A 14,499-nucleotide genomic window follows, 5' to 3' on the forward strand; every position below is an offset into this window, starting at 1 on the left:
GCGTGACCTGGCTGAAGTCGGACGCTTAACCGACTGCGCCACCCAGGCGCCCCTAGTTTTTAAAAACTAAAACAGGGAGCAAGAAAGTTACTTTCCAGATGCCACAGAGTAAGCCTGGCCAAGCCTGTCAGGGGGACAAGAAAACAGCAATTCTGGGCCAGGCCTGTTGTCCTCAGGACCCAAGGGAGATCAGTAGGCATCAGGAGCCACAAGGCTTTAGGGAGGGCTTTAAAAGTTAAAGGACCAGCATCCAATACGAACAGGACCCTGGATAGCAGCACGGGGCAGGGGGACAGAAATTCGCGCCTTGGAAAGGCTGCAGGGCAGGGAAGGGGTAACAGCTCGGGCTCACACTGAGGAGGTGCCCAGCCTGCGTTTGGAGATTTAAGGCTGCAAGGTGTCCCCATGAAGACGCCTCGAAGATGAGCAGGCCCCCTCGGGGCCTTTGCTGTGTGGTCTCTCTGCTTGGAGGACTCGGCCCTCTCCGCCATCCCCAGCCGACTCTTAACACAACCTTGAGATCTATCTCGTCTGAAACCTGTCGAAGTTTCCTGACTCCCTTCCCCCAACTTTCTTTTGTTTCTTTTCTCCTGCAGCTGTGGTCCCCTGGCTTCCCCTTCGTTGCTAGGTGTTGGTGCACCTGCTGCCCTGCTTCTCTCACTCCCCACCCCCTACCCGGGCTCTGATTTCCTGGTTCTCCTTGGATTAAAAGCAAGCCCAACCCACCCCACCCCCCTGCCCCAACCAGTCTGTTCACACAGTGCTTTCTCCAGCTGCTCTCCTCTGGTTCAGGCTGCCCACGTGAGGTCAGTCCCGCCTGTTTTATGGGACAGGGCTTTTCAGCAAGAGCCATATCCAGTTCTTGAAGAGACACCCTCCTGCTTGCTAGTCATGCTGGGGAAAATGTTCCGCTCTCCTGACCAAATAGTGGCTACCAAAGGTTTTCCTGCAGATAAATATTCTGGATAATCACCGAGCACCACTTTGATTCCCGTAGAATTCGCCGAGACTTCCCATGGCTGCATGGAGATCTTCCTGTGGAGGATTTCAGGAACCCTGTTTTTGTTTTTTGTTTTTTTAACGTTTTATTTATTCTTGAGAGAGAGAGACAGAGCATGAGCGGGGGAGGAGCAGAGCAAGAGAGGGACACAGAATCCGAAGCAGGCTCCAGGCTCTGAGCCATCAGCACAGAGCCCGACGCGGGGCTCGAGCTCACGGACCGTTAGATGACCTGAACCCAAGTCGGACGCTCAACCGACTGAGCCACCCAGGCGCCCCTCAGGAACCCTGTTTTGATGAGGTCCTTTCTAAAGCACCGACAGAGAACGAATATAGGAGAGGACTCCATAGTCACACATCATTCACTATTTCAGATATTCAGATGGAAAGGGGAGGACCCCGGATGCTAAGGTGTCCCCGTTCTGAGGCTTCATGCTTTCCCTGTGTGTGATCAGGACAAGATAACAGGCGGTGTACCTTCGTGAGTGTGCCCTTCGTGAGACACCAAGCAAGGGCCCCCAGCTTCCCCTGGGCTCTACACTTCTGTCACGTTTTCCTTCTCCCAAAGACAAATGTGGCTTAGACACTTCAGACCCTACTCACCAAAGACTTTCTGTGGCTTTGGGTTATGGTCCTGAGGCTGCTTCCTGGAATGCCAAGGAACCCTAGATTGCCCTTACCCACCAAGCCCTCAAGCCCCTGTTTGCTCCCGGGCTCAAAAATGCCAGTTTCCCTCAAGCCATCCTTCGTTTCTTCTTCGAGAACAATACCAGCCACAGGTATAAAAACTGGTGAGGATGCCCTTGCTGTTCCTGGGGAATTAAGACGTCTGACCCTTGCCTCTGTGGATACAAATTAGACAAATCTTAACCTCCGGTATTCATACACATCTGAGAAAGGACTGTGATCCAGATATATTTCTTTAAAAACTCCTACAAATCGATAGGGCAGACATCCAATTTTTTTTTTTAATGGGCAAAAGATTTAAGCAAACATCTCAGAAAAGGAGATGTACAATTAGCACATGAAAAATGCCCAACATTTCTATTTACCGGAGAAAGAAAATTAAAGCCACAATGAGATACCACCACACATCCCCCCTGAAATGGCTACAGTTTTTTGTTTTTTGTTTTTTGTTTTTTTTTAAATTTTTTTTTCAACGTTTATTTATTTTTGGGACAGAGAGAGACAGAGCATGAACGGGGGAGGGGCAGAGAGAGAGGGAGACACAGAATCAGAAACAGGCTCCAGGCTCTGAGCCATCAGCCCAGAGCCTGACGCGGGGCTCGAGCTCACGGACAGTGAGATCGTGACCTGGCTGAAGTCGGACGCTCAACCGGCTGCGCCACCCAGGCGCCCCATGAAATGGCTACAGTTTTAAAAACTGACACCACCAAATGTCGGCCAGGACGTAGAGCGACCGAACTCTCACACAAGCTCTGGTGGAAAACAAAACAGCACATCCGAGTTGGAAGACCGTTTGGCCATTTTTCACAAAGCTGCCCTAACCACACGACCCAGCAATTCTACTCCTGCTTGGTTTTTCTTACCCAAGAGAATTGAAAGTACATGTCCGCCCAAGGGCTTGTGCCTGAGCGTTTATAGAAGCTTGGTGCATAATAGCAAGGCAAGACGAAGTCGTGCATAACCAAAATGTCTATGCCAGCAAGTGAATAGATAAACAAATTTTGGTCAAGTCACATAACAGAACACCTCTCAGCAATGAAAGGGAACAAATTGGTCGTGTCCATGACGTGGGTGAATTTCAGAAACACGACACTCGGGGAAAGAAACCAAATACCCGAGAACGTATACTGTGTGATGCCATTTTTATGAAATTCTAGAAACGTGGAAAAAACCTATAATGACAGAAACGTTCTCAACCTCATACACAATTAAAAAAAAAAAAAAAAAGCAAAACCACAATGAGGTGTGGTTTTGTTTGTTTTTTTTTTTAATCTGCAGGGCTGCAAAAATAGTGCTTTGAGGAAAGTACAAATCTAGATTAAAGGTCAGTGACAGAGTTTGGGGACTGGCTGCAAAGGACCACGAGAGAACATTTTGCGGCGACAGAAATGTTCTATGTTTTGATTAAGGAGTGACTACCCAAGAGGACACGTTTGTCAATAGCCCACAAAATGTGCACTTAAAATGGGGATTTGTATTGTATATAAAGTATACCTCATCCAAGGGGCTAGGGGGTTACCATTTAATAGGTACAGAGTTCCAGTTAGGGATAACGGGGAAGTTGTGCTCTTGCATGGAGGTGATGGATGTCATTTTTAATGTCAATTTTATTATTTAAAAATTTGTCTTAATGTTTATTTATTTTTGAGAGAGAGAGAGAGTCAGAGTGTGAGTAGGGAGCGGCAGAGAGAGAGGGAGACACAGGATCCGAAGCAGGCTCCAGGCTGCGAGCTGTGGGCACAGAGCCCGACGCGGGGCTCGAAACCACGCCCCGCGAGATTATGCCCTGAGCCCAGGTCGGACGCTCGACCGCCTGAGCCACCCAGGCGCCCCTCTTCATGTAAACTTTTAAACAACAGTGTGAACATACGTAATGCCATAGGACCACACACTTGAAAATGGTTGCAATGGTGATTTTTTTGCATTGTGTGTGTTTCGCCGCAATAAAAGAATTCTGCCTCGTTAATGTCAATTTTACAAAAACGGAAGAGGGTGTTTCAAAGAGCGGCCTGGAAGTGCGCTGTCTGGAAATGGATATGTAAAGTTTGGAAGAGTCTTACAGGACCTACTGGGTGCTAGCCGGATGTGAGATGCCCCTGGGCCGTCAGAGAAGATGGTCGAGGCGGCCATGGGGCAGAAAAAGAACTGAGATGCAAAGCCAGACCTGTAGCTCCTGCCGGGCTCCCTGTGTGGCCGGAGAGTGTCACTTGTCCTTCTTCAACTTGGGCCGCCTCTCCCATAAGGCGTGGGGGCTGGGCCGGCTTGTGCCCAACGTCCGGCCTGGGGCTGACGCTGTTTTTATAGCCACTAGGGATTTCCTCCCCCTACAGAAGGGGAGATCCATAGCTTAAGTCACACAGACCTAAACGTGTGCTTTAAACAAGTGAGCAGTATTCACATTCATAATCATAATTACGATTACATACCATTATACAACAATTATTGTTTGTCTTAAAGAAGTCGTGCCAGCTTTTTTTTCCCAATTAACTTTTACTAAGCACTCGCGTTTTGTGTCCAGGCCTCTCCCTCCGCGCCCTCCCTCCTTTTCGTTCTCTCTCTCTCTCTCTCTCTCTGTCCCTCCCTCCCCCACCCCACCCCTCAGGGCCCTCCCTCCCTTTCTGTCTTTTCCCTTCTTGTGACTCAAAAACCTGCCTATCAACACTCCCCCAAACCTGTTCTACAAAGGTCACGGTGACCTACTTCCTCATTGCTCATTCCAAAACACTCTTAAACCTTCATCCTTCCTGAGCTCTTGGCCAAACTTGACACTGTGGGTCCCTCCCAGCTGAGAGAACTCGGGACCTGTCAGAGCTGCCCCATCCTGGCGCGCGCGCGTCCCCAGCCTCCTCTTTTTTTCTCTTTACCCCTTCCGGGACCTGCAGACGGTTTCCTTTCTGCCAGGGCCAGACAGCAAATACTTCAGGCCTAGCAGGCCATAAGCTCTCCATGGCACATTTTCTGGTTTTGGATTGTTAGTTGGTGTCTTAAAACCCTTTAGAATGTCAAAGCCATGCACCTGTCGCATGGGGTGCCCGCCACCCTGCGTGGGTTTCTGCCCACTGCCCCCACTCCAGCACCCACCTGTAACCCCGTGGCCTCACGTGACGGCCTAAGAGTTCCACCTTTCCCCCAAGACGGGGAAGGGGGTTAAGGATGCCCCATTTTCTGCACTCCAAGAAAGCTGGTAGCTGCAGGAGAAAGGGCACGGTCAAAGGGCCTGCACAGGTGATTTACAAAATCACACCTGTCGATGGCTTTGAAGCATATTAACGTTCTCAGCCTCAAACACGATGAAAGAAAGGCAAAGTGAAACCACGACGAGATGTGCATTTTTTTCATCCTGTACAACAACACGAATGAAAGAGTAATCACGAACTGTAAGATCATGACCTGAGCTGAAGTCGGACACTCAATGACTGAGCCACCCAGGGGCCCCAAGCATCAGCCTTTCGGGTGGGTGATTTAGCCACACATCGATCAAAATACAAAATGCACTTATCTTTTGACCCAAGAGGTCCATTTATAGATAGTTGCGTGCAAAGGCAGGCTGGAGGGTGTGCTTGTGGTATGTCACTGCCTGTATAAACGGGGCAGGGGTAACGCATGCGTATACGATACGTTGTTGAGATGTTAGAGCTCGGCAGAAAGCAGAAAGCTGGGAGTCAAGGGTGGAGGAGGAACAAACCTTTGCACTGTGTATCTTTTTGTATCATTAGAGTATTTTTATCTTATGCATACAGTATTTTCACCAAAATGAGCCATAATTGCATGATGGATGGATGGATGGATGGATGGATGGATAGGAAGGGAATATCTTATAAACAAAGACAGAGGAATCGTTGAGGTAGAAGGGACCTTAAGGTCATCTACACCAATGCCGTCATCTGTTGATGAAGACGCTGAGTGCCGAGCAGGTCTGTGACTCTTCCGAGAGCTCACTGTTGCTGACTGAACTAGAACTTGAGCCCAGGCTGCTAGTTCTCGGTCCAGCACTGGTCCCTTTAGCTACAACACGCTGCATCCCATCTCTTAGATGACACTTTGATGCAGGAAATCTAGCTACATAATTTGAACTTGAGGAAGAAATAACAATATTTATAAAATTGATCATTTGCAACGTATCTTCATGGGGAAGAAAGGGCCCATTCTTGTATTTTAAAATTGCCAAAGTATTAGACGCTTTGGCATCTATAGAACTGGTAGAAAATTAAAAAAAAAATTTTTTTTCAACGTTTATTTATTGTTGGGACAGAGAGAGACAGAGCATGAACGGGGGAGGGGCAGAGAGAGAGGGAGACACAGAATCGGAAACAGGCTCCAGGCTCCGAGCCACCAGCCCAGAGCCCGACGCGGGGCTCGAACTCACGGACCGCGAGATCGTGACCTGGCTGAAGTCGGACGCTTAACCGACTGCGCCACCCAGGCGCCCCGAACTGGTAGAAAATTTAAATAATGCACACGTGTCGTAGGGTTGTTTCCACAACAAACATTCCACCCCTCCCCTGTCATGTGGCAGCCACAAGTGATTTGCATGGGATCAACCCCACTCTCAGCTGCAGGGGACACCCTCATTGATCTAAGCAGGATTCTTTGCCATAGTGGTTTATTTAGAGAATATAGGCCCAAGCCAATTAGCACTTGCCATTCCTCTACCCCAGGGGTTCATTCAGGGTTGATCCAACTGGTATTGAACCTGAAGACTTTTGCTGAGAATTAGGAGACAAGAACACATCTCTGCTTCCAGGTACTGTGGGGATGCATATGTGACGTTTGGACCTGCTGCAGCCTTTTTGCCACCATGAGGGAATCTTGTTTATGAATGCAGCAGACACAATTGAAAGCAGAGTACAAAGATGGAAAGAAACCAACTCCTTGAAGACGTTATTAAGTTACCAAATCACACCAATCCTGGCCTTGTTAAGCCGTCAAATCACACCAGACCTCCGAATTTTCCAGAGGCCTGAGTAAATATTCCCCTGTAGTATTTAAGTTAATTTGAGTTAGGCTTTCTGTTACTTATGAAGTGAAGAGACCTGAATGATACATGTTTTGTTTTGGTTTTTTTTCAACGTTTTTTATTTATTTTTGGGACAGAGAGAGACAGAGCATGAACGGGGGAGGGGCAGAGAGAGAGGGAGACACAGAATCGGAAACAGGCTCCAGGCTCTGAGCCATCAGCCCAGAGCCCGACGCGGGGCTCGAACTCATGGACCGCGAGATCGTGACCTGGCTGAAGTCGGACGCTTAACTGACTGCGCCACCCAGGCGCCCCAGTGAATGATACATGTTTAAAGGAGTCCCCCTACTTCCACATTTAAGGAATAACTAGCATAAACAACCTGTTGTATGTCCTTTTTCTCAAACTGCTCTGCGGGGGCGGCTTGTTGCAGCAGGATATGTCCCTTCCCCCCCCCCCCGACACACACTCGCGCACTCACACATATAGTCGGTTTAAAAAAAATCCATTTTATCGCTCATGCTATTTACAACTTGCTTTTTTTCTACTCAATAAAATGACGCGAGAAGTTTCCCTACCCGTACAAACCAAACTACCTGTTTGCTGCAGGGTATCCCATGGTATGGCTGTAACTTACGTATCAAGCCGTCTTTCTAATTTTAGAACCTTAGGTTTAGACTCTATAGCACAATAATGCATCCTCATGCAGGTGTGAGGCACGTTAAAGGGAGTGACTTCATGTATGGGCTCTGGAATCAGATTGCCTGGATGTAAATCCTGGTTTCGCTAGTTACTCACTGTGAAAACTTACTTTCCCTCAGCCTCAGTTTCTCGGAAAATGGAGGTGATTGTAGGTCATCTTGTGAAGCAAAGGAAGTTGTTCATGTAACGCGCTTGGCATGGGATCTGGCACGCAGCAGGTGCTCACGTAAGGCTAGCTGTTGTCATTGTCACCGGAATGAATCTCTACAATTGCGCTTTCTGGACACAAGCTTAGTTACCTTTTAAATCGTGACAGATGCTGCCAGTTGCACTCCAGAAATAAATCAAGTTCTCCTTTCTCCCACAGTGCCTTTCACCCCCACCTTGACCAACACTAAATCTTTTTCTTCTTTTTCTTTTAATTTTTGTTTTTACATGTATTTATTTTTGAAAGACAGAGAGAGAGCACGAGCGGGGGGGGGGGGGGACAGAGAGAGAAGGAGACACAGGACCCGAGGCAGGCTCCAGGCTCCGAGCTGTCGGCACAGAGCGCGAGGCTGGGCTCGAATTCACGAACTATGAGATCATGACCTGAGTGCAAGTCAGACGCTTAACCGACTGAGCCACCCAGGCGGCCCCGCACTGGGTATTTTTCATTTTTGTCAATCCGGTGAGCAAAAAAGTTATTCATTGCTGTTTTAATTTGCACGTCTTGATCAGTAGCAAGCCCTTTCATTGTTTATCAGCCATTTGCATTAATACATGAATTGCTTGCGTATTTAGGATACTAAACCTTAGTCTACTATGCACGATATAAATATTTTATTCTGGTCTGTCCTATGTCTTTTAATATCTTTGGTTTCTTAGAAGTTTATTGTTTTTAAGTTTATTCGGAGAGAGAGAGACACACACACACACACACACACACAGCATGAGTAGGGGAGAGGCAGAGAGAGAGAGAGAGAGAGAGAGAGAGAGAGAGAGAGAGAATCCCAAGCAGGCTCCACACTGCCAGTGCAGAGCCCGATGCAGGGCTCGAACTCACCAAACAGTTAGATCATGATCTGAGCCAAAACCAAGAGTTGGACCCTCAACTGACTGAGCCACCCAGGTGCCCCAGAAGTTTATATTTTTTATGTAGTCAAATCTGTCCTTTTTTTTTTTTTCTTATGGCTTGTGGATTGTGTCTTTTTAGGAAGGTTTTTACTTAGAATTTTTGATACGCATTTGGCTTTTCTATTTAGAGCAGGATAGCATTAGCTTTGGGATTTTTTTTTTTTTTTCCTGGAGAAGATTGGGCCTCTTGGACATTATTATAAACTATTAATTCCTTGGTCTGAGAGAGGCCGTTCAGGACACCCAACCTACAGCAGGCTTTCTGAGCTGAGCAAGGGGGTCTCTGGCCTTCAGTTAGTTTAATATTTACTGAGCACGGTGGTGAGCGGTGGGATCCCGGAATGGTACAGGATATAGAAATGATATAGTTCCTGCCCTGGAGGTGCCTCCAGGGTGATGGAGGAAAGGGGCACAGAAGCAGATCACTTCAGTCTTTCTCCCATGCTGATCAACAGTCCTCGCCACCCTCACAAAACATTTAAATACAAGCAGTGATACGGACGCTATTGCTTCACTTAGTGTTACGGAATTCTTCAAAAAAAAAAAATGGGGGGCACCTGGGTGGCTCAGTCGGTTGAGCATCCGACTTCGGCTCAGGGCACGATCTCACGGTCCGTGAGTTCGAGCCCCGCGTCGGGCTCTGGGCTGACAGCTCAGAGCCTGGAGCCTGCTTCCGATCCTGTGTCTCCCTCTCTCTCTGCCCCTCCCCCGTTCATGCTCTGTCTCTCTCTGTCCCAAAAATAAATAAAAACATTACAAAAAAAATTAAAAAAAAAATGGTTCCAAGAAATTATGACCTAAGATTCCACAACGAGCAAAGCATCACCTTGTACGAGACCCAAATGCAAAAGGCAGGGGTAGGGGAGGCCACGTGAACAAGGATCAGGTCCTCGGACTCTCAGCTGGGCTGTGCAGGGGACATGCCACATGACTCAGAGAACTCCCTACACCTTTGGGCTTGGTTCTTTCCCGGTTGGCTTTTAGGGTCTTGGGGTGAGAGGCGTTTGGGGAAAAGGAGGATGAGGCAAGGCAGAGGTGCGTAAGGGTTGTTTTGCTGTTGTTTCATTTTGGTTTTAAAATCAAACCTTTAGATGGAAACCCTTCAGATGAAACTTACACTTGGTTTTTACCAAGCGCTTTGCAATCCACTCCAGCCTCATCGTGACTCTCTTCCGCATATGGCCCTGTGCTCTCTAGTCTCTGCAGGGCCTTTGGACATGCCTCGCTGGCCTTCCTCCCATTTCTACTTCGCTCACTGGGAGGATTTGTGTCGTAACTTCCAGTACCTCGGAAGGGGACCTTATCTGGAGATAGGGCACTGCCCGTGTCATTAGTTAAATTAGGATGAGGTCATACTGGAGTGGGGTGGCCCCTAAGCCACGAGGACTCAGTCCTTATGGAAAGGGAGATATTTGGACACAGAGCCGTGAGGAGAGGGCCACGGGAAGACAGAAGTCACAAGCCACGAAAATAACCAGAGACTGCCTGTAAACCCCCTGAAGCTAGGAGAGAGGCGATGCAAAGTGAAAAAACCTGGCTTACAAACTGTCTTCACATGTAATCACTTGAATTAATTTGGATGCCGTTGACATAATGGTAATTTTGTAGACATTCAATTATATATGCACTTGATATTGATATTGTCATTCCCTTTCGATATTTTGGTCATGATACTTTTTTTCCCCCAGAACTCAAACATTTTCGTCGCTCCCGAGAAAGCTTGCAGGCCTGAAGCTCCTGCTTGTGGAACCCAACGAACCCCCCTTAACGTCTGGAGCTTGTTTCAGCCACAGAATCTGGCTCCTGCTGGGTAACTGTTATTCCCTTGTGTTTTTCTTTTTCTTTTCTTTTTTATGTTTATTTGTTTTTTGAGAGAGAAAGAGAGAGCATGAGCAGGGGAGGGGCAGAGAGAGAGGGAGGCACAGAATCCGAAGCAGGCTCCAGGCTCCGAGCTGTCAGCACAGAGCCCGACACAGGGCTCGAACTCATGAACCACAAGATCATGACCTGAGCCAAAGTCAGGCACCTAACTGACTGAGCCACCCAGGCGCCCCTGCCTTATGTTTTTCTTAAAAGGCTATAAATTCCTCGAGTACCAATCTCTACCTTATTTCTCTTTGTGACTAGGTCTAACACGCGGCTTCTGTCCAGCAAGACTCATTTAATGAACAAATAAGCGATTATGTTTACAAATTCCATTTTTAAAACTTACTAAGTGGGGCAGCAATTAGTGTTTCTACTTTATTATTTTTTTAATATTTATTTGTGGGGGGCGGGGCAGAGAGAAAGGGAGAGAGAGAGAATCCCACACAGGCTCCACATGTCAGCGTAGAGCCCAATGCCGGACTCGATCTCACGAACCACAAGATCATGAGTTGAGCCGAAATCAAGAGTCAGGATGCTCAACCAACTGAGCCACCCAGACGCCTCTCGTGTTTCTATCTGAAAGCTCAAATGCAAGGAATAGCTAAACATGAAACAAAGAAAAACCCAGGACATTTTTTTTTTATAGTTGAGGATATTTACATATGAGGACATTATGAGGACAAAGCCACATTTTATATCGTGAGGACAAAACCATTGTCATTTTGTTATTCCTAAGGGATAGGAGCGGAGGCTAACTGTTGGCACGTAATCTAAGTGCGGTTGCAACTCTCTCGGCCTTTCTTGGTTCCAGGAGATGAGTCTTGTCTTGGGTTCAACTCAAGGGTTTAGAGCAGGTGCTAGAGAGAAAATTCCAGGCAGGAGAAAACAATGGGCCGACATCATAGGGGTGGGAATGAGTGCCCTCTGGCAAGAAGCGGGCATGTGGGGAAGAGGAAGGCAAAGAAGAAAACGCGGACAGTTGTCTCTGGAATAATAATGACGCTGCTACCGAGACCATAGGCAGGCAGGCAAGCAGGTGTTTGCTGGGCGTTTTCTAGTGCCCAAAACAGTAGGGAGTGCTTGCGGGCCTGGGTCCTTCTACCCTCTTGACCGCTATCATTCTGCCCACTACACTGATAAAGAAACTGAGGTTTAAAAGGGTTAATCTGAGGTGAGGGGGAAGTTCCTACAGTTGGTGATGGCAGAACTGGGATTGAGAGCCCCTGTGGCCCCAGGACCTGACTCCTCCGAACGACCCCGCCTCTGTGTCCATCCATATGTTGTGTGCCCCTGGAGGGCAGAAGTTTTGTTTCCTTCTTGTATGATGGGTGGGTTTTCTGGATTTTCTTAATGGGAGAATATATTAATCACTTACCAAACCAGGGATTTTGATTGAGGAAAGCACGTTATACTCTCCAAGCTCATTTCTCCTGTCGTTCCGTGCAATATTTATTTGAGGGCAATAATCCCTTGAATCAAGACCTATTCTGGGGGCACCTGGGTGACTCAGTGGGTTAAGCGTCTGACTCTTGATTTCAGCTCAGGTCATGATCTCACGGTTCATGAGTTCAAGCCCCGCATAGGGCTCCATGCCGACAGAGTGGAGCCTGCTTGGGATTCTCATTTTCCCCTCTCTCTGCCCCTCCCCTGCTCGCTCTCTCTCTCTCTCTCTCTCTCTCTCTCAAAATAAAGAAACATTAAAAAAAAAAGACCTATTCTGTTAAAATCATCGAATACTTAAACAGTGTTTCTTCGGCACTTGGCACAATTTCACTTGATCCGTGTCTGTCAGCTCATGTAATCCTCTCCGGAACCCTCCAAGCAGGTCAGCAGCCCACAACCATGCAGGCTGTGACCGGTGCCCCCAACCCTACACAGCTCTCAGCCTGCACAACCTGTGGTGACCCTGCCTATAACCCTTTATATACCCATTTTACAGGTGAAGAAACTGAGGCATGGAGATGTTCAGAGAAACTTTCTTAGTTCAGGGTTTAATCAAACTCATGCTAATTACAGAATACTCTATTCAAAGCTTGATAAGATAAAAATGCATTGATCAACCCAATTGCGAGGTGGGGGGAGTGTGGAATGGGGGTAGAATTTACATGACGTGGCAAGTGTATAAGAGAATCATTTCTAAGAAATTAGATCTCGTGCATTAAATTACATCAAACCAACTAAAGTACTACCAGAAGTCGAGCCAGAAAGCAATCATGTCCCCCTAACGAATCCCGACGTCTCATTTGCAGTCAAGAACCGTTACGGTACTAAAATTCTTAAAATTGAAAAAGAGGCTGGGCTGGCTTTATTTAGTCAATTAAGCATGCCCCCTTACGAGCCTATTAACTAGCTAGACAATTTATTTACTAAACAATTTCTTAAATTTCTCCAAGACTTCACCATATTCCAAAAAGAACACAATTGCCTCTCAGAATTGAGTTCAACTTGGTAAGGTTTCACTATACTTTTACTTTACTCAGTTAAAGACTGAGTTTGGAAGGTCACAGGCAGGAGTTTCAAGAGAAAAACGTTTCTAAACTGACAAAATAACTCTTAAGCCAATAAGATAGGATGGAACCTGGTTTGTGGCCAATTTAATACAGATTTTTGTGTGTGCCTAGTTTCTAGAATAAACTGCTCCGTTAAAAAAAACAACAACAAAGTCCACAGAATTCTAAGTAAAGTTTACCTATGCATATATTAACATTTATTATTGTTATCAAACAGGCACTAAGTGTTGCCTGTAAGTGGTTAGACGTCAGTCCCCTGAGGCTCCGACGTGCCCAAGAACCCTTCCTGGATCTCGGTGCCTTGCAGATCTGATCCATTAGGTCTGGGGTGGGGTCTGTGAACCTGCATATTTAAAATCTCCCAGGTGAAGATGATGCTGAAGAGTCTAGAACTCAGACTTTGGGAGCCAGATAGTTGGAGCTGGGTCCAAATTCTAGCTCTGCCACTTCTTAGGTCTGTGTCCTGGGGCGAGGCAACTCACCTCTCTGTGCCTTAGTTTCCTCATCTGCAAAATGGGGTGATGACAACCGTATATACATCATAGGGGTGTGGCAAAAGTAAGATGATCCAGTAAGAGTAAAGCAGAAAAACACGACTGGCATTATGCTACATGTGTGGTTTACAACTTGCTTTTTGTACTGGGCATCTTTTTACGTCAGTAGAATAATAATAGGCTCATCTTTTTACATCTTTTTACCCCATTCTTCCTAACAGTTATATGGTATTTCATGATTGGATGTATCTTGATTTGCTTCATTCCAATGGATTTTTTCCGCCTATTTTTAAAATTGTGGCCAAATATACCTGACAAAATCGACCATTTTAACCATTTTTCAGTGGACATTTCAGGGGTATGAGGTGCAGTCACACAATTGTGCAGCCATCACCACCATCCATCTCCAGAACATTCCATCATCCTACGCCGAAATCCCATATCCATTATCTCCATGATCCCTGGCACCTGACGATCTCTAGTCTACTTTCTCTCTCTATGAAGTTGCCTAATCTAGGTTCCTCACTTAAGTGGAATCATACAATGTCTGTCCTTTTGTGTCTCCCGTGGATTTTGAAGGGCAAAAATCTTGCAGTTTGTCCTCTGAATCCTGAGATCTCTGAGCTTCAGGTCATCCCCCTCCACAGCCCAAGCAGGAATTAGGTCGGAGCCGCTGAACTTCTGTGACGTGCAGCCAGCCTCTGGAGGCTTCTGGCTCGGCAACGAACAAAACTCATCGTCACCTTTCTTCTCTCTGGGTCTACCTTGGGCCAGAAAGGTACTGAAGACCGCAGAGTGTCCCGTGGGGTTGGGAACATGCCCCCCGTTTTGCAGACGCAGAAACGGAAGGTCAGAGAGGCTCCCTGACCCGTCTGTTGCAACTCGGGGCTGTTTAGGGACAGAAGTGGGTTATAGGTAGGTCTGACTCCACCGTTCGAGCCCTTTCCCACCACCTACCCAGCCCAGCAAGTGAAAAAGCAATTGTTGGTGGTGTTGTTCAACAACCGTCTGCTTAAATGCAGGTGGAACTTAAACGAAGCAAGCCCGATAACTGAGCACGCAGATGTTTAGCCAAAATAACTGGGGGTAGTGGCTCACCGAAAGAATTCGACGCAGAACGTCTCTTGAGCATAAATAAGCTGCCCAGCTTCCCAGGTGGGGAACGTTT

At 47.1% G+C, this 14,499-nt stretch overlaps 1 long non-coding RNA gene across 1 annotated transcript in view; it reads right to left on the minus strand.

The window, feature by feature from the left end:
- LOC121020580 (uncharacterized) overlaps window positions 1-8,464 on the minus strand; it is a 29,289-nt gene extending 20,825 nt beyond the window's left edge. Inside the window, exons 1-2 of the long non-coding RNA XR_005786208.1 lie at window positions 8,434-8,464; window positions 6,623-6,627 (exon numbers count right to left, since the gene is read on the minus strand). This is a non-coding gene — a long non-coding RNA (uncharacterized LOC121020580). The remainder of the gene's footprint in view (window positions 1-6,622; window positions 6,628-8,433) is intronic.
- Window positions 8,465-14,499: the final 6,035 nt, after the last annotated feature.

Source organism: Herpailurus yagouaroundi, unplaced genomic scaffold, assembly GCF_014898765.1.
Source record: "Herpailurus yagouaroundi ecotype Mexico unplaced genomic scaffold, PumYag 250, whole genome shotgun sequence".
In the NCBI taxonomy this organism is placed as follows: Eukaryota; Metazoa; Chordata; class Mammalia; order Carnivora; family Felidae; genus Herpailurus; species Herpailurus yagouaroundi.